Source organism: Sciurus carolinensis, chromosome 9 (genome assembly GCF_902686445.1).
Source record: "Sciurus carolinensis chromosome 9, mSciCar1.2, whole genome shotgun sequence".
NCBI classification, from domain to species: domain Eukaryota; kingdom Metazoa; phylum Chordata; class Mammalia; order Rodentia; family Sciuridae; genus Sciurus; species Sciurus carolinensis.
In genome coordinates, this window is record NC_062221.1 from 133558831 (window position 1) to 133578759 (window position 19929).

General features: G+C 50.4%; 1 protein-coding gene across 2 annotated transcripts in view; it reads right to left on the reverse strand.

Annotated features, from left to right (window-relative positions):
- Positions 1 to 19929, reverse strand: part of Cldn14 (claudin 14) — a 96966-nt gene that overhangs the window by 65830 nt on the left and 11207 nt on the right. The window contains exon 2 of one of the 2 annotated variants that reach the window (XM_047564874.1): positions 1615 to 1696. The exons of the other annotated variant lie outside the window; for it this stretch is intronic. The gene's annotated coding sequence lies outside the window, so the exon portion shown is untranslated. The remainder of the gene's footprint in view (positions 1 to 1614; positions 1697 to 19929) is intronic. 2 annotated transcript variants of the gene reach the window in all.

The following is a 19929-nucleotide window of genomic DNA, read 5'->3' on the forward strand; positions in this document are numbered from 1 at the left end:
CAAGCTCTCATAAGTTGACCTTGATCATATATTTTTCAAAAGATGATTTGAAATGATTTGCAATAAAAAGTCACAGGTCCAAGAAAACTATTGAAAAGGCATGTTTATAAGAACCTAAGAACCAAGAAGCAAAGAGATGGCTGAAGTCATATCCAAGTCCCAATTCTAAAAGAAACATAACTGAGCTTCCCAGCAGCCAAAGCAAATAGAGAAGTGTGGAGTTTACAGTGCTCATTGTTTAATAAAAGGCAGCATGTTGGCTTTCCTGAAGCAATAAAACTTCATCCTTATTCTCTATTTTGAAAGCATTTGTATTACTGATTAGCTTCTCTGAGGATCAGTGAGCAATATGGCAGAACTGTTGTCAACAATTTTACACAAAAACAAAGGAGTTCTATATAAAAGTTTTTTTAAAAAATGATGCCCCAATGCCTCACAGAACAGAAGGAATGAACTATGGGGACCCTGGATGAGGCTCTGGGTCAGGTGAGGGTGCTTTGGCTGTATCTTGCCTTCTTTGGTTTTGTTTTCATGGGTTGGGTGCTGGTCACCTTGCCACCTACTGACTTATTTTAACTTTCTTTTTGTCGTTATAGGATGTAGACCTCTTCTCTGCAGAAGAGTGTACCTGCAAATGCCTCAGTCATCGAGGGTGAGCTGCAGACCAAGACCTTTGAATAAACCCAAGACTCCCTCCCGCTGCCTGCAGTCTGACTTCCCCGGCCTTGGGAAACACGCCTCCCTTGCAGTGGTCCCGGATCTTACTCAGACCACATTTAAAATAAAGGCAGACAGGCCGACTCTGTTGTTTCTGTCCCCAGATCAGCTGACCCTCCTCGGGTCCAAGTTGCGGGCTCCTGGGGCTGAACCAGACTGGTTCTCAATGTCCCCAGGGCTGGGGAAAAGCCCCGCGGCTGGGCACTCACCCCTCCTGGGCGGCTTCGCACCACCTCATAGCTGCTCCGGGCCTGTGGTTAGGGCACAGCCGCCTTCCCCTCCTGGGAGCCAGCCACGTGACTCTCCTAGATTAGACCCCAGCGTGACCGACAAGTCCCCCAGGAGGTTCCCGGGTTGCTGGGGGCCGCGGTGGCGCGCAGGTGGCCATGCAGAGCCAGCGACCTGAAGGTGCGCAGCGCGGGATGAATAATTGACGCGCGGAGTGGAATTACCGCTGTGGGTTCCGGTCCCTCCCGCGTCTGCACCTGTCCTGCCCCTGCTCCCGCCCCTGCCCTGGGAATACTGCTCTTTTCAGAAAGGACACCAGGGCCAGCACGCGCGAAACGCATTGCTTTCTTGCCGGGTACACATTTGCATAGTCAATTTCAGGTTCCAATGCGTGCGCATAAACCAGGATTAATTAGCACAACCTGGAGGGGCGGGCGCTCCTGTCGCCTGACCGCAGGGCTCCGCAGATTCCAATGCCCTCCCTCCCTCCCCACAGCCCCAGGGAGAGCCAAGGATCCAGCTGCTGCTGTAGGGGCTGCCCCCCGGGGCGCAGCGGAGGGAGCCCCAATTTCCAAACCTAAGCAATCAGAAAACAACCAGCTGCTACTTCCCCGTTCTCTGATTTTTTTCCCCTTCATTTTTTCCAAATGATATTTATTAAGCACTTACTATGTGCCAGCACTAGTAAGGGGGACAGCGAGGAATGCATCTGCGAACAGGTCCGTGTTCTCATGGAACCCCATTTGAGTCCCTGGAGACAAAGAAAGAAAGAAATGATATGGTGTGTGCAAGGCCATGGGGTAGGGCCCAGGGAAGGGCAAGAGAGTACTGGGGGTGGGAGCCGGGTTCAAGATGCCCAGGAGGGACTTTCTGCCCAGCGGGTCTCAGATTCTTCCTGTAAGCCAACGTTCATGTCATTATTTGACAGCAACACTGATCAGGTGCTTATTGCTCCAGGGACTGTGATCAACGCCTTAGCACTTCCGCTTCACATGATTGTCACGACCACCAATGACACGGATCTTCTTGTGCCTGCTTTATGAGAGTTCACTGAACCAGTGGGTCCCTCGACTGAACAAAGAATGGTCGTGTTGGGACCTGAACCCAGCATCCAGCTTCGAGACCCGCTGTGAAATGCTGCTCTGTAATTTATAGATATTTATTCCTCCCCCTTCCAAATGTAAGGCTGAAAATAAGCTAGTATTCCAGAAAGTACACCGTGAAAAGCAGGGGGCACCCGTTCTGTGGCCTTTCTCCTAGTTCACCTGAATTTCTAGTTGATTCCCAAAGTGGGAGAGAGACAGCATGATTGTAGGGACTGTTTACTAGGAGAGGAAACTGAGTCACCCAGGGGTCCCCCAACCTGCAGCTGGGGTCTGTGTCACCTGCTCTGGTTGGAATGCTAGCAGCTAGGTTTCAATTTGGGGAGACCGTGGGTGACACCTGAGAACACAGGAGTCACACGGGCTCCTGGCTCCCTCGACCCAGGTTTCTGTTACCAGAGTGTTGGCAGGTTCTGGAACCAGGGGGAGATAGCAGGGTCGCATCACACCCGGTCAGGTCTCCGCCCTGCGGCCATGCACCCCTCTCTCCAAGGCAGGCGTCTAAGACAGCAGCCTTTCCCTGACTGAGGGCGTCCCAGGGATCCAGGCCGCTGGGTCAGAACCAGGGTGGGGGTGGGTAGCCGAGACTCGGCACCTGGAGCCCATCCACCCTGCAGGAGAGCTGCGGGACTTGGGTGCCCTAGAACCCTTGTTCATTTCCACAGCCTCAGAGGCCACCCCACTCCCAGCTGCTTCCACAGGAGGATGAGGAGGGGCTGGAGCTGGGATTTGGAAAGGAACAGCAAATTTGAGGTTGGGGGGATGTGGAGTTCCTGGCACTAACCACAGGCAGCTAGCCCCTCCCCCAAGCGCACTCTCAGGCGCCCACTGGGCCAAAACCGAAATTTCTCTGTGTTTTCACCAAACATGCCACGGACTTTGGAATGAACTCTCACTCCTCCTTCCTCTGACCCGACTGCAAATCAGCTTTTGATGGGGTTGGACAGTTTGGAGAGATGGGCAGCAATCACACTGAAATACGATGACAGCAGCCAGACTGTAAGGACATCGGGAAGTAAAACAAGTAAAGCATGTACGCCGAGCAGTCATGTGAAAACAATTAGGACAATAAATTTACTAATTGCCGAAAGTAACTTAATAACAAAACCACAATGCGCTCTGCTATTAATCCTGGCTACCGCAGCCGGTGTCAATTGCCTTGAGCTTGCTGGAGAGATTGTAACTATCAGGCTGTGCTGCAGTGTTTGTGGATACTAAGCAAAAGACTGCATCGCTCTTGGTAATTGAAAAATAAATGACTCTGCAGCCTTGAAGCAGTGCAGGGGACCCTGGGGGATCAAGGCATTTCTGAAACCCACGGAGAGAGAGGAAGGAGGGAGGCAGGGACTCTTGCCTTTCCATTACACTCTCTTTTGCACTTTCTCTCCTTACACCAGAGAGGCAGGAGTTACTCAGATTTTGGAGGCTTAAGAATTGATTTTTAACAAATGGAGATCCAAATGCCATATATTTAAAGAGCCTTGGATTTGAAGGCTGAATTGCAGAGGCGAAGATCTGTGTGGATGCAGGGACTCCGTTCTTGGTTTATGTAAGGAGCCTTCAGTGTCTAGTCCCCAAGGATCTCTGGAGCTGATGGTTGCAGATCATCCCTGATGCAAATTAGGTATCATACCCAGGGACCAAGAGAACTTGCAATATTTTGGGAGCCAAGGGCGCCCCTGATCCCTCTAGAAGATCAAAGAACCTTCAAACATGCTCCGTCCATCACCCATGGTATGCAGAGATTGCATTTCCTGGAGTAGAGGTGCTCTCCGTGCCCACATTTCTCTCAAGTTGCCCAAGTCTGCAAGCATTTGAACCATTCGAGGCTCATTTCTTTCTCCTAGAAATAGTTGGAAAATATACGCCAAATGATGTCTTTTGAAATATGTTCTGATCTGCCGCCACTCTGTATTTGACTATGTATATCTCGACAGGAAGTTTTGTTTATTAACATTGGGGGCCTGTTGGTACTTTACCATTATATTTTTTAATTTCAGGGAGCAGTTTAATGCTTTTTCCCTCCAACTAAAATGATCATAGCCTTGAATTAAATGCCACATGTGCTTCTGATAGGAAATTCCAGAGGCTGTGTTGAGAGAGTAGATGGAGAAAGGGGACCAGGGGGCACCTTGGCCTAGTTTTGGACATGTGATCTTTCTGAGGATGGTCAGCTTTTCCAACAGGATTTTGGGCCTCCCTCCAGCTGCAAGAACGAGAGCCAGCGGGGCTGGGCTGAGGTGGAGTTCCCTGAGCAGCTGCCTTCAGGAAACAGAGGCTGTAACCTGGGACTTGTTAAAAGCGTGGAGAGAAATGATACTTCTGAGGTCATCCAGTCCAGCTCCTCTGAAGTTTATTCTTGGATTAAACCAACTCCTCAGAGACCTGCATGTGAGGGTGCATTATTCTCACTCCTTGCAGAATTACTTCTATGGAATTGCATGCTGGTCTTATCTTACTGACCTACTGCCAAAGAGTACTGGTTAAGACAGTCAGTCCTCAGGTCCCACCCCAGAATCGGATTCAGCATTTCCAGGAACATGCTGGAAAGCCAAGTGCCTCAAAACACCTATGCTAGCCAGGTCGAGGAGGCGCACACATACAATCCCTGTGGCTCGGGGGGCTGAGGCAAGAGGATCTCAGGTTCAAATCCAGCCTCAGCAACTTAGTGAGGCCTTAAGAAACTCAGGAAGACCCTTGTATCACAATAAAAAAAATATTAAAAAGAGCTGGAGGTGTGGCTCAGTGATTAAGAGCTCCTGGGTACAATTCCTAGTAACAAATCAACAACAAAACACCACCACCTCTGCTGATTCTGTTCTTCAGGGCAATTGCCTCATAACATCTGCCCCAGGGGTTGTGGCTGGGAAGAGCTGGGCTCATTCTGAGCAGTTGGCTTATTTTTTATAACTAGACCCTGTGATGCGTCTAACCAATCCTGTTCTGCCTTGGGGTCAACTGAAGGAATCTCAGATTCAAATCTATCTGAGCAAAAATGTGCACAGTCTTCAGAGAGGTAACTTTCTGTTCACTCTCAGTTCCTGCCTTCTTTCCTCCCCTCTGTCCAACTTTCAACACAAGCACTTTCCGTTTTTTATTATGAAAAAATTCAAAGATGATGTAAACACTTGCCTTTGATTTTTAAAAAAATATTCAAATGTTCGCGAGACTAGTAAATGTAGGGTAGTGAACACCCATGTATCCATCACCAACCTTCAATAATTTTCAACTTATAGCCAGACATTTCTTTTACATTTTATTGGAGTTTGGGATCTTTGTAAGTATGCCAAATCCTTTTACTAATGAGATGAAGGCCGCATTATAAATAACCACAATAAATCAGTGGTTCTCATCTGGAGGTGATTTTGCTTCTCCCTCACCCCCCACCCCAGGACATTCAGCAAGAGCTGGAGACATTTTTGATTGTCAGAACTGAGTGAAGGCAGTGTTGGCCGTGGCATCTAGGGGAAGGGTCAGGGATGCTGGTCAATATACTGCAATACCCAGAGCAGTCCCCACAACAAAGAAGGCTCCTGTCCCAAATGGCAATGGTGCTGTTGGTGTGCCAAATGCAAATGAGTGGTTTGCAAGTTAGAATATTCCAGACATTGACTTTAAAGCAAAACTTGTGTTTCGAAGCATCATAGATTTGGTGGGTTATGGTGAGCTCTTGGTACCCATGCTAGAATGTCAGTAAGCAGCTGGTTGGCAATGGTCATCTTCAGGGAGGAGAACTAGGTCACTGGGATGAGGGTTATTTTTTACTATATGCCCATTTAAGTCTTTTAAATCTCATCAGGTATATAGATCTTACCTACTGAAAGTGCATTTGAATAATATAGAGTACGTGAATGTTTTCAAAGAACTAGAAAAAGAATTTTATTAAAAAAAAGAAAAGATTTAAAAATGGTGGTGTGTGGAGGCCCAGTGAACTTTCCCAAGGCACTTTCCTGAGCCTGTCAGTCACTGGGTGAGCTCAGCCCATTAAGAGAATCAGAAACATGTGGAGGGGCGTGGCTGGTCCCCGCGTGATGATCGACTGTGGGAGAGCAGAGTTAAAGGAGAGGGTCCCCATGCCAAACCTCTGACGCTAATGAGCCCTCAACTCCAGGGAGCAGGTCTCCCAGGCAAGGCAGTGACATGGCGGCTTGCAGCAGATTGAGGAGTGGGCGGGGCTGGCTGCAAGGTCCCAGGTGGAGCCCTGTCTCTGCAGCTGGTGGCCACACATCCTGGGGGTCACTCAGCCACAGCCTTCTTTTCCACAGACTGTGGCCTCCATGAGTTATAAATGGTGATAGAGTGGGGAGGGTACCTGACCAGGCACTGCCGTTTCTGAACCCCCTGTGGCTTCCCCAAACTGTTGGGAACAGCAGGGCTGCAGCTGCCTTGGGTGAGCTTGCAGGCCTGCCGAGCTGGCTCCCCTGCCCCCTGAGCTCTGGTGCCCCGGTCTTTCTGCAGTCCCTGTCAGGGCACCCCCGCCCCCGCCCATGCTCTCTGCATATGCTGCTTCCTCTGCTGGGCACGGTCTCCCCTCCCCTTTACCTGGTGAGGGTCTCCTCTTGCTTCATCCCCTCCAGCAAGCATCCCACATCCCTAGCAGGTCACACCCTCCTGGGCACATGGGCCTCGTCCTCGGCCTCGCACTCGGCACTTGGGGAGATGTGTCTTCGTGTTCCCTGTGCATAGATGTGATGAGTCTCTAGACAGCAGCTCCGGGGAAGCAGGGGCCGAGCCCAGGCTGTCCACCCAGCCCTGGAGCAGCATTGGAGAGCCACCAAGTTCCTGCTGGCGGAGTGGCCCAGTGGACTCTGGAAAGGAACCTTCTGGAACAGTGCAGCAGCAGCGGCGGCTTGTTGGTTCCCTCCTGCAAGAGCAGCTGTGGTTGGGGAGCCAGGATCTTCTGTGTCTTCTCCAGGGCTGGGGCCCAGGTCTGGTCTCTGCCAGAGGGCATCCCTGGAGGGTTTCCTCGCCCAAACCTCAGTATCCCCCACTTTACCCCTGCCCACCTGATGGAGGTAGGCCCACCTCATTGGCGCTGGAGGCCTCGGGCTACGTGGGATTGGTCGGTGGGTGCTGGGAGTCCATTCATGGAAGAGCTATGAGATTCTCCAGAATGATCTGGGGGCCATGAGGAACCCCCTTCCAAGCTGACTCATCGGAGGGGCAAAGACTGCTCCTCTCTGTAAAGACCAGACTTCCCTGACTATGGTGGCCCCAGACTGCACCAGCTACCCCTCCAGTGGGCTCCACGATGTCCTGGGCGTGTTCCCGTTGATAGGCAGCTCAGATGATGGCTTTTCAGTATGTCTGGCGCCCAGCTGGACTGCGAGCAAACCTGGGCTGTGCTTCTCTTCCCCTCCTCTGAATCCCACCCGACAGGGCGGCTCAGGACGAGCTCTCGTCACGAGGGTCATGGCAGCCAGAGGGTTAACTTCTGTTTTTGTTTTCTAAAGTGTTCATCTGCCAATTTCTGTCAGCATGAACAGAAATGGAGACGGGAAGAGAGGGCTATTTGCTTCAAGCAGAATTTTATAGCCCTTCAGGTATGAATTACACTCACCCCCTCAGCTACTGAGAATCCTCGTGGAAGCCAAGAGTGCTGGACATGGAAGACAAGGCTGTAAATTGAGAAAGACGGATTTGGTGTTGAAAAGTAAATTGATGAGAAGTAACAGTGGCTCCCAGGTAAGGCGAGCGGCCTCCGGGCCAGGGAGCCCCAGCCTGGCAGGTGTGGCTGCCTCAGGACACCCCCAGAGGCCCGGGCGTCATTGTCCCTTCACTTGCCTTCTCCAGAGAACAGAGCTCCTCTCAAACACCTCCCAGAGAGAGGAGGCAGGGCGGAGATGCTGCTGGGGCTCAGGCAGCCCAAGGCCTGCAGCCTCCGGGAGCCGCAGTCAGAAAGCCTCGGTCACCAGCCCTGCTCCTCTCCAGGGCCCAGGAGCCACATGGCATGCCCAGCTGAGGGACTTGGAGGACTTTGGAGAACGTCCTCATCCACAGGTCTTCACTCCTTGGAGACCCCTCCCCGCCTCTCCTTCCTGCGTCCAACCTGGGGAGCGTGGGCGCCCGCGGCACCATGAGAGCTGTCTGCCTCCATCCGGGGACCAGGTGCATGGGAGGCGGGGGGCCGAGGCTTGATTGGAGGCTGGGTTTGCCTCTTGGGCGCGGTGATGCTCTGGACCCTGCGCACCTGCAGACCCGCTAGCGTGGCCCTCCCGGCCCCAGAGGGCCAGCTGCCACCAAGACATCCGCTGCTGCGCTCACCCTCTGCCCCCAGCACCCGCCGCTCAGCCTGGCACTTCCATGGTGTGAAATAGACATTTATTAAATGCTGGAAAGAGTGGCCGAGTGGGGGTCGTGGAGAGCTGCCTTCGGGGACAGTGACTGCCTTGTGTTTGGCTCATTTGAAGGAATCGCTTTCCTAAATGCCCCCAAAGCGCCCGCATGTCCCAGGCTGTATTTAAATGTCAGTGAATTAAAATGGGTTTTCTTTTGAACATGTGCCAGGTGCTCACGAGGGACCCTGAGAGAGCTGGGGCTCGCTAGGCTGCCTTCGCTCGCCAGGCTGGCCACTGCCGTGACAACACACCAGCTCAGCCTCTCCCTGGACCCCCAGGGTGGGAGCACTTTGTCTTCGCTGCATGGAACTGGGGAGAAACTTCTCCAGCTTCACCTCAGAAACCCGAGGGCAGGCACGGATAGGGGTTGTGGGTTTGCGGTGGGTCAGGAGGGCAGTAGGTGCCTGACCCAGGGCACTGCTGGGGCTTCTCAGTGGCATCTGGGAAGCTGGGCTCTTGGCATCTGTGGCCCAGGGCGTGCCCCAGTGCTGCCCTGCTGGCACAGATGGCCCGGTTCCCACTGCTCTCCAGCACGCGGTCACCTGCGCCCACCTCCCTCTTGGCTCTGTGCTGCAGGTCTTGGTCCTGGTCCCTGCCAACTCTTGCTGACCTGTCCAGAGGTCCCTGCGCCACTCCATTTGACTGGCACCTCCCCCAGACCCTCCTGCCCATTTCCAGAGGCAGCCACGCCACAGCCGCGTCCCTGCAGAGTACGGTCAGTTGAGTATTCATGCCCACCCTGCCGCTCGGAATGCGGCCAGGAGGGTCTTTGGAGATGTAATTGGTTAAGGCCAGGTCACACTGTAGTAGAGGTCACCCCGCTCTGTGAGCGGTGTCCCTTGAAGGAGGTTCTGGAAACCTGGGCGAAGGCTGTGTGAGCGCGGAGTGATGTAGCCCCCAGCCAGGGCCAAGGATCGGCAAGGGCGTGGGCAGCCTCCAGAAGGTGGGAGAGAGGCGCAGACGGACTCTCCTAGCCTCCAGAAGGACCCAGCCCTGCTCTTGCCATGGTGCCCATGTCTGACCTCCATAGCCACGAGGCAACGGGGTTCCTTGCTTAAGCCTCCCTGTTTGGGATGCTTTGTTCCGACGGCCCTGAGGAAACTCGCCCGGGGCTGACGGCCTTGCCGGCTGTGCCTGGGCCTCTCTGGAGCAAGGAGGACCCCTGAGAGAAGCCCATGCAGGCCCCCGTTCTCTGTGCCTGGCCTCCCACGCTGGCCCGTGGACTTGGTCCTGGCCCATCTCTGCGGGCCGCACGGTTGTCTACCTGCTGGTTTGGTTTCTGTCCTCCCTCCTCAGCCCGCCAGGGCCTGCCCTGGAGCATCTTTGGTTCCTGGTGTGGGGCTGGGTGCTCTGTCTGAAGAGTCCCTCGGAAGACCTCAGGTGCTCGGGCGCGACCCCACAACTGTAGGGCCACAACAGGGGCACAGAGGTTCGCATGCAAAGGGGAAAAAAACGAAGCAACGTTCTCAGTGGCTGTTGGAGGTCGCGGAGACAGAGCAACTCCGGCCAGGCAAGTCCGTCCCCCGCCCGAGAGGAGCGTCCGGCCCTGCCTGCCAGCCCCTGTTCCTGGCTGCAGACAAGCCATCCTTCTGGGTTGGTATTTTAATCATTTTTTTAAAGGACTGTTGAGGGCGGGAGGAAGCAGAGAAAGAGGCTGTCTCATGTGAGATTTCCACAGTTTGCTAACAGTGAAAAATGGGAGCGGCGATAGAGTTCCTGCCTCCATCCGTCACCCACCCAGGAACAGTTGCAACTGATTACGTTCTTTGGAGCTGGCACTGAGTCATGAGGTGTCCCGTAAGCCGCCTGCTGGCAGGAGCCAAAGGCAGGCAGGCTAGAAGGTCACTCCCACACGTGCTGCAGAGAAAAGTTCCCCCAAGTAATAAAAAAGATATGGAGACCTGGAGTTGCTTTTCTCAGCAGCAAAGCACCCAGCGCCGCTTTAAAAATAAAATGAAGCAAAATAGGAGGAACGGCTCCAGCGGCCGCCCTAACGGACTCGGGGTCTTCCTGAATCCCTGACCTCCCTGTAAGGCGTCCCTTGTGAGATGGAGCTGGGGCTGCGTCCAGTGGGCCAACGCGGGGCACTGGGGACCTGGGGTGCATTCCCAGCCAAGGCGGATCTGTCTTGGCCCAGGACTGAGGGTCCTAAGGTGTTGGCTGGACGCTCTGCTGAGGGCTCTCACTTGGACCTCCTGGAGATGGCTCGACACTCATGCCCGAGCCCCCCAAAATCAACCTTGGTTTTGGCTGAACTAGTTTTTACTGACCTAAGAAGTAAATTAAACTTAAAGCCTTATCACAAAACAAAACAAAACAAAAAGTCCTACTGAACTGGAAAGGACCTCCGTATTTTCTAAACCGCATACCTCCTCTTGGAAACTGGTGTCCGCTGGAAGGAAGCCTTCTCCTGGACCTTCCCCACCCTGAGCCCGAATGCCTCTCGCTTGGGCATTTCTGGGAGGTGGAGGAGGGGCCCGGCGCTGTATAAATGCCACATGCAGAAAGTCCCTCGTGGAATTAGTCCTTCTGCGTTCTGAGTGTTTCACCCACTCATTCCTCACAACATTCACACCATGGGAAAGTGAGGCACAGAGGGGTTAAGAAACTTGCCCAAAGTCACACAGCTGAGATTCTGAAATCAGAGCTGATGTTCTGTTTTGAACCACAGCATAACAATGAAGCCGGCAGTACAGACCTGCACCTGTCTCACCCCCCAGCTATATTTTTAAGTGCCTGGAGGGCAGAGTTATGTATTTCTTCATCAAGGAGGCACTCAGTGACCGCTGATCTCCTCTGCCCTTACCTGCACAGCACTGAGAGGCCTGCAGGGTGTCTGCTAAACCAACGCCTTTCGCCGTCATCCCCTCCAATTCTAGAGATGCCCCAAACCACAGCCACCAAGGTAATTTGCCAAACTCGAGATTTGAGAATTGTTCCTTCGTCATTGGGCATTCCAACACTGCAGACCCCCGCCAGCAAGTCACCCTGTCCATCCTTGGAGCCCCCACAGCTGTTTGTGAAATGAACAAGAGGTGAATACCTGCCACCCATCCCCTCGGGGACCCTAGGAGGATCGCTCTTCTAGAATACACTGCACTCTGCCTGCCTCTGGGAGTGTTGCTTTCTAGTATTTGGAATCTCCAAGATACCAGTCTATCACCACCAAGGCTTTGCCAGAGATCACTGGAAAACGCAGGCGGAGAGGAGGCCACCAGAGGAGGCCAGGGCTGAGGGGCCCACGGTCTGGGCCAGAATCTGTCCCATGGAGGACAGAGTTGGACTCCCGCCTCCCCCGGGGGGCTGCACTGTTACACTTCTAAACAGAACGTATCAGCGATGTAGTCTCATCAAGCTGTAAGCAAACAGGCAGCGCGCACCAGGGCCGGCCGTTTTCCCAGCGTTCCTGCGATTCCGATGCTCCACAAAACCACAGTGCGGAGCCTCTGGGGCTGGCTGTGGGGAACTTTCCCAGGCCATCTGGAAAGCCGGCTCACCGGCTGCCGGCACTTGCTCTTTCCTGAGGGAAGTCTGGTCCGCGTGGGTGTGGGGCCATCGCCAAAGATGTCTGCACCCCTATCGTTTTTAGCTTCGCTGGAAGCTTCTGAGACTGCGAACGTGGACACACAGCCAGTGGTCCCTGGGTATTCTGTGGGCTGGTGTGTAAGTGTGTGTGTATGTGTGAGTGTGTGTGTGTGAAAGTGAGTGTGTGTGAGTGTGTGTGTGAGTGTGTGTGAGTGTGTGAGTGTATGAGTGAGTGTGTGTGTGAGTGTGTGTGTGAATGTGTGAGTGTGAGTGTGTGAGTGTGTGAGTTTGTGTTGAGTGTGTGAGTGTGTGTGAGTGCGTGAGAGTGTGTGAGTGTGTGAGTGTGTGTGTGAGTGTGTAAGTGTGAGTGTGAGAGTGTGTGTGAGAGTGAGAGTGTGTGTGAGTGTGAGTGTGAGTGAGAGTGAGTGTGAGTGTGTGTGTGAGTGAGTGTGAGTGTGTGTGAGTGTGAGTGTGAGTGTGAGAGTGTGTGTGTGAGTGTGAGTGTGAGTGAGAGTGAGTGTGTGTGAGTGAGTGTGAGTGTGTGTGAGTGTGAGTGTGAGTGAGTGTGTGTGAGTGTGAGTGTGTGAGTGTGTGAGAGTGTGTGTGAGAGTGTGTGAGTGTGTGAGTGTGTGAGTGTGTGAGAGTGTGTGTGAGTGTGAGTGTGAGTGAGTGTGTGTGTGAATGTGTGTGTGAGTGTGTGTGTGAGTGTGTGAGTGCACCCCTCCTCAGGGACACTCCTTGCCCAGCGGATGTGGTTTTGGCTGTACTTCTCTAGGGTAATGGACTCCAGGAAGTTTCCCTTGGATCCTTTCCCACCCTGCGTATCCAGTCTAACCCCCAGACAGTCACCTGTGGATATCAGCTCCAAATCACCCTGACCCTCCAAGGGCACTGGACAGGGGCTGCGCTCTCTGGTGACCAGCCTCATGATTTCACTTCCCGAGGCCGCGTGTGGCCCTGGTGCACTGGCAGGTGGTGGCTTCACTACAGCAGGCTCAGGGGACTTTCTGTCCTGCCGAGTGCGGTGCTCCGAGCAGAGGGACCTGTTTGCTCCTCTGGGGTCCTCGACTAGGAAACGCGTCCTTCCTACTCTCTGGCTAAACTGACCTAGGTCAGAGTTGCGGGAATCTTCCAAACGTCCCAGGTTCACGCGGAGTCGAGGTGACCTGGGTCAGAAGTCGACTCGGCGACAGAAGCAGGCAGGAGACTTGCCTGCAGAGGCCGCAGTCTCTCCCGGGTCTGGTTCCACCGGCTCGAGGTCCTCTTCTTGGGGTCCCGTGGCCCCCTGGCTGTGGGTGTCGTGAGAGCTGCAGCCTTCGGATCCAACGGACTTGAGTTGGGGGACGGGCTGCCTCCCTTCCGTGCACGGGCCTCATCCCTCGGTGAAAGCCTCAGGTGGCTGGTGGTGACGCCTGGGGTACCAGCGCGGAAGAGCTCAGCACAGCCTCTGGTGAGTGAGAGGAGCTGGTGACCGAGCTCCCCGGTTCAGCAGGTCTCCTAGACCGTCTCAGGCCGTGAAGCTCCCGCCCTGCCGACCACTGATTTGGGGGTGTTCTTTCCCTTCCCTGTCGCGCCTTTGCTTTCTTTTTGTGGGGCCTCTTACGATAGGTAGGTATCAGTCTGTTATAAACAAAGCGGTGCCTTCACCATGGGCACCATGCTGTTCCGCAGGTCTCTGGACAGTCATCTTGCCCAGCTGGGACTTCACGTGCAGCCACTCTGTAGCTCCCTCCCCCAGCTCTGGAAACCAGCCTTCTACTCTCTGCTTCCGTCAATTTGACGGAAAGCAAATTTGTTTTAAATCCTCGTGCAGGTGGAAGCTTGACACATTTGTCTTTCTGTGATGGCTTATTCACTTAGTGTGACATACTGCAGATTCATCCCTGTTGTTCCATGTCACAGGGTGCCTTTTCCAGGCTGTATACTATTCTGTCATATGTGTGGACCACATTTTCTTTTTCCATGCATCTGTCAGCGCACATCCAGGTTATTTCCACACCTTGACTCTTGTGAATAACACTGTATTGAACAGGGCAGTGGTAACATCCAGATTCTGAGTCGGTTCTTCAGGGTAAATACCTGGAAGTGGGGTTGTTGGATTATACAGTATTTCAACTTGTCGTTTCTGAGGAGACGTCACACTATTTCCCATAGCTGTGGCACCATTTAACCTCCCACCAATGGTGAGCAAGGACTGCATTTCTCCATATCCTTGCCAATACTCTCTTTTTTGACAAAGTCATATTAGTAGGTTTGAGATGAGAGCTCATTGCGGTTTTGACTTGCAATTTCCTGATTGTTAGTGATGCTGCTCATTTTTCTATACCACTTGTGTGTCTTTTTTGGAGAAATGTCTATTCAAGTCTTTTTTTCCTTTTTCAAAATCAGGTTATTTGCATGTGTGTGTGTGTGTGTGTGTGTGTGTGTGTGTGTTTTGTTTTATTTTCATTTGTTTGTTTCTTGGTTTTTTGCTATTGGGTTGAAGGAGTTCCTCATATATTTTGAATATTAACCCGTATCAGATGTGACTTGCAAATTTTCTCCCCTTCCATGGTTGGCTCTTCACTCCGTAGGTTACTCTTTGTCTGTGCAGGAGCTTTGTAGTTTGGTATAATATCTTTTGTCAATCTTTCTTTTGTTTCTTATGCTTTTGGTCTTATATTCAAGAAATCATCACTGAGACTAATATTATGAAGTTCTTATCTAGTGCTTTTTTCTAGGAGTTTCAGGTTTTAGGTTTAAGTCTTTACTCATTTTGACTTGATTTTTGTGTGTGATATGAGAGTCCATTTTCATTCTTTTGAATGTGAATTCCAGTCTTCCTTGAGCCCTTGTTGAAGAGACTGTCCCCAGGGTTCATTCTTCACATCCTTATTAAAGAGCAGTTGATGGCACATCTGTGAGTTTATTTCTAGGCTTCTATTCAGTTCTTTTGGTCTTTATGGCTGTATTTATTCCAGTACCATACTGTTTTAACTATTGAAGCTTTGTAATATATTTTGAAATCAAGAACTGTGATGCCTCCAACCGTATTCTTCTTAAGATTGTTTTGACTATCCATGGTCCTTTCATATACATTTTAGGATGTTTTCAACATTTTGGTGAAAAATCTTTTGGGATTTTGATAGGGATTACATTGAATGTGTAAATTCCTTTGGAAAATAAAGACATTTTAGCAACATTAAATCTTCTAGTCCATGAACATTGGGTGTCTTTCCATTTGTTTTCTTTATTTCATCAATGTTTTGTAGTTCTGAGTATACATCTTTCACCTCTTTGTTAAGTATATTCCCAAGTATTTTATTCCTTTTGATGTTATTGTAAATGAGTTATTTTCTTAATTTCTTTTGGGATTGTTTTTTTGGTGGTGATTAGAAATACAACTGATTTTTGTATATTGATTTTATATCCTGAAACATTACTGAATTAGTTTATTAGGTCTAACAATTTTTGTGTGTGTGTGGAGACTTCAAGTTTTTTTTTTTTTTTGAAACATTCAATAATATAATTTCATGTAAAAACAGGTCATTTTACTTCTTCATAATTTGGATGTTTGTTCTCATCTACAGCTACATTTTGTTTTCATGAAGACACTTTATTTATACTTAATGCTTATCTACTTTTAAAATCATGCCAAATATATGAAAATTAAAGTGCCTGCTTTGCTTTTCCTAATTGATCTCGCCAGGACTTCTGGTGTTATGTTAAATAGGAGTGGCGGGGGTAGACATCCTTGTCTTATTCCCACTCTTGGAGGAAAAGTGTTCAGCGTTTCACTGTTGGATTTTTATTAACTGTAGGCTTTTGTATATGGACTTTATTATATTGAGATAATTTCCTTCTAAATTTCTTGAGAATATTCATCATGAAAGGCTATTGAAATTGTCATTTTTCTGCATCAATTGAAACTATTGTGTTGTATTTAGTCTTCATCCTGTTGATGTGCTCGTGACATTAATACATTGGTTTTTGTATGTTGAGCCATTCTTGTATCTCAGGTGAATCTTACCTGGTCATGGTGCATGATTCTTTCAATTCTTCTTTGTTTCTGATTGATTTCTTCAGTTAAAAGTTTCTCTATGTTTACCTCTGATATCCTCCTTCATTGGTAACTAAGTTATTTATTTTGGATAAATAACTCGACTTGACTTGGATGTTTGGATAGATTACTATTTACAAAAAGCCTGAGGCAGATCTGTCTGTGATTGAAGAATCCTCAAAATTCAAGGACATGGCTCTGTTACAGACTTCTCTGGTAAATGTGCATATTTCTATGTGGGGTTTGCATACAGATATTTGTCTTTAAAATGATTACCATTGGCAAGGCAGAGACCTCGGTCACGCCCCACTCCTACCCTAGAATGCATACTTCCTACACCAGACATTGACCTCTCTGTTTTGTACAATCACCAGTTGACTGGGACACCAGGTTGTGTTCTGTTACAGAACATTCTTGTCCACCGGGCCACCTCTCCTATCTTCAGAATCACACTTGCAGCCATCGGTCACTAAGCTCATACTAGTTACCTTTGGAATGGCAAGGCCCTTGGTGGTTAGCACAGGGAAAGGGTAAGTCCCAGAGGGACAGAGATGCCAGACCCTTCCTCTAAGCTACGCTGCAGATGCAATCTGAAGGTACTATGCTGTGTCCTGAGGCCCAAGAAAGGCCTGAGAGATGTAGTGGGGCTGAAAATATTAAAATATTCGTTCTCACTATAATTAAGACGTACAGGAAACATTACTTCTTTATTTTTTCCAAAACTTATCTGATTTTCCTTTACGAGTTCCTATCTGCAAGGTAGAAGAGAATGAAAGAAATGTGGATTTCTCGGGGACCGATGCACTGGTGAGAAGCCACCTAGCAGCCCCGCTGTCTTCTGCCGTCCCTTCAACTTAGCGATGCACTTCCCTCCCGTGACCTCAGGCAGCGGGGCATGAGGACACACCCTCACTGCTACCCCTGCCTTGACTGCCTTTGTCCCACAATCCTCCAGGGCTGGAAGGAGCCCATGCTGCGCTGTCCTTCCTTCTGAGGACAAAACACTTTGGTTTAGTCCTCCAAGTCTGGCTCTTAGCATACCACGGAGACAGAGAAGGCCTGAGGACAGCCTTTCTCTTGACAAGGACTGATTTTCAAGCTTATTGTTTTGTTGCAAAATTCTATTCAGCATATGGGAAATGAGATATGGTTTTTTCATGTTCTTTGCCTTCCTTCCACAGTACAGTTGGCCCTCTATAATGGAGGCTCAGCATCCATGAATTCAACCAACCACAGATTGAAAGTGTTTGCAGAGAACAGTTGTGTCTCTGCTGAACATGGACATTTTTTCTTGTCATCGTTCCCTAAACAATACAGTATAGCAACTGTCCACACGGCTGACGTCATGTTAGGCATTACGGGTAAAGAGGAGATGATTTAAAGTACACAAGAGAATGTACATAATTGCTCTGCAAATCCTACACCACTGATTCAAGGGCCTTCAGCACCTGTGGGTTTTGGTATCTTCAGGAGATCTTGGAGCCCATCCTCTGTGAATCCTGAGGGACTACTGTGCTTTAAGTTCCTTGGTTCATGACAGTGCAGTGAAGATACCGTTATTTTTATCCTCATCTCTGAGGGATGACATTGAACTGGTGGATTCACACTCTGATGAGTCCTCCATGTCCATTTCCTGTGGGGAAACAAAGCCTGTGAACAGGACTAAGGTGGGTAGCGCTGGAGGAGAGGAAGGTCTGCGGGACTAGAGCTCTGCATGGGGTGGTGAGCCTGCATGGAAAGCCCTCTTAAGCAGACCTGCGTCACCAGGAGGGACCCTAAGGCAGGGAGTTGGCTGCAGCAAAGAGGCAGCCCCAGGGGAAATAGGAAAACAGACCAAACCATTCTGCTTCCGGGGCATCCTTCAGGTGGAGTCCAAGCTATTCCCACTTCCTGGTGCTAAACATGTACTGAGATCACTTCCAAAGAATTCCTGAGGAGAAGGGTCCACTCTCCTCCCTGGCGTAAAGTCCCACCAGTTCTCCAGGGTGGACAGCGTCCAACCCATGCGTCACTCTGGATTTATGATTTCTTCATTGGTTTTGCTTTAACAAGAAATGTTCAATAACCTCTAAAGGAATGCTTTCCCCCTTATCTTAAAATATTCCAAGGACCCCCCTCCATTCTGCGCTCTTCGGCATAAACAAACTGCATCTGGCCTCTTTCCCACCTCGGGGCAGACAGAGATCACGCGATGGAGACTTGGCCCGTTCCTGGCACTGTCAAGAAGTGTACTTTTGTGGTGAGCCCACTGGCCCGGGAATTCTAATAACCCGGCTTTGTGAGTAAATTGGGCTAAGTTATTCATTCTGTTCTCCATCTAGCTCCTCTGCAAGACCGGGCAAATAATAACACTGCATGGTTTCAAAGCCATGACAAGATGACGGAAGTGGAGGTGGTCACTTCCGCCTGACCGTCAACTTGTGTGCCGCAGAAAAGGCCGAGGGAAATGTCACCGTTCTTCAGGGGAGTCAGGTGTCATGAAGAGCTCTGTGTTTTAATCACTCATTGAAAACAAACAAACAAAAAAGAAGTCAAACCAGAGCCAAACTATGGTGGCCAGGGGTGTGCAGGTTCCATTCTCTGTGGCTTGTTAGGATGAGAACTACTTTTCAGTATGTTGTTTTGAAAGCTGATCACCGTGGACTTTGAAGGGTTTCATCTCGGCTGGTTGCAGGTACCCCAGGAAAACTATCGCAGCCTATTGGAGTTTTAAATCCTAAATCACTATGTAAAATGCATGCTCTGGTTCAGGCTACCCGGCTGGGCACGTTGGCCTGCTTTGCTTGCTCTAGAGCTGTCTCCTAATAAGCAAACATGAAAAGCAGGCCTTTTTTCAAAGTTGTAAGTCAATGTGCTGTAAACATGGGTCTGAGGTTAGAATATTGAATTCCACGAATATCAACAATCTGTCTTACCCCATTAATCAGAGGGTTACAATCTCTACGGTCTTATGAGCCACGGGGCCGTCACTGATAATTCCCTGTCAGGGAGAAATGTAATCATCCAGACATGTGCTTCAGGAGGAATTTTCCCCCTTGCTGATTTCATGTAGGAAATGATTATTAGAAAATGCTGGCTTGCGTGGAGGCTGAGAGGCAGGGCAGGGAGGCCTCAGATTGGGGATGGCGGAGACATGCCGCGGGGAGCCCTTTGACAGACAGGGCTCGGCAAAAAGAGGTTGGAGAGTTCGTTGGGCTAGGCCTCCACGTGGGCTCCTCCGGGACCTATTCCAGAGCAGCGAAACTGATGATCCTCAAGTCCACGTGCTCTCCCCCGACACCATTGCCCCGCATTTGAATGATGTTATCCAGAGACAGACATTGATTCAGTTCTGATCCCCCAAACTCTAAAGAAATGTCCTTACCGAAGGGGAAAGCGTCTGACGACCTAACAGCTCATGCTCCTTGAGTCTGGCCTTCCTGCCCCAGGCTGGTTACAGTCCAGGCCCGAGGAGTTAGTGGAGATGCTCAAGATGGGGCGGGCTGGGAACCTCCTCTCCTTGAGGGTAAGCAGGATGCCTAGGGGGACACAGGCTGGTGTTCCAGTCTCCCCAGGTCAGCAACATTGACAGTCAGACCCTGTTGTCCCTAGGCATGGGGGATTGGTTCCAGGAGGCCCCTGGGAAACCATAACCCTCTGTATTCAAGTTCCTTCATGGGGTGCCAGTATTCGCATATAACCCGAGCACATCGGCCTGAGCAGTTTAAACCATTTCTAAGTTACTCGAATACTTAACATGATATACATGCCATGTAAATGGTTGTTACGCTGTGTGGCTTCAGGGATAGACAAGGGGGAAAGTCTGTTCTTGTTGAATACAGAGGCGGAGAGTTTGCAAATACTATTTTTCTGAAGTTTGTCGAATCTATGACTTTAGAACCCCTGCCACGGAGGGCCAGCTGGATAAATTTCTATTCCAGAGAGCTGCTCTGTGTGATGTAAGTTAGGTGTGATCACCGCACGCTGTACTTGAACCTGA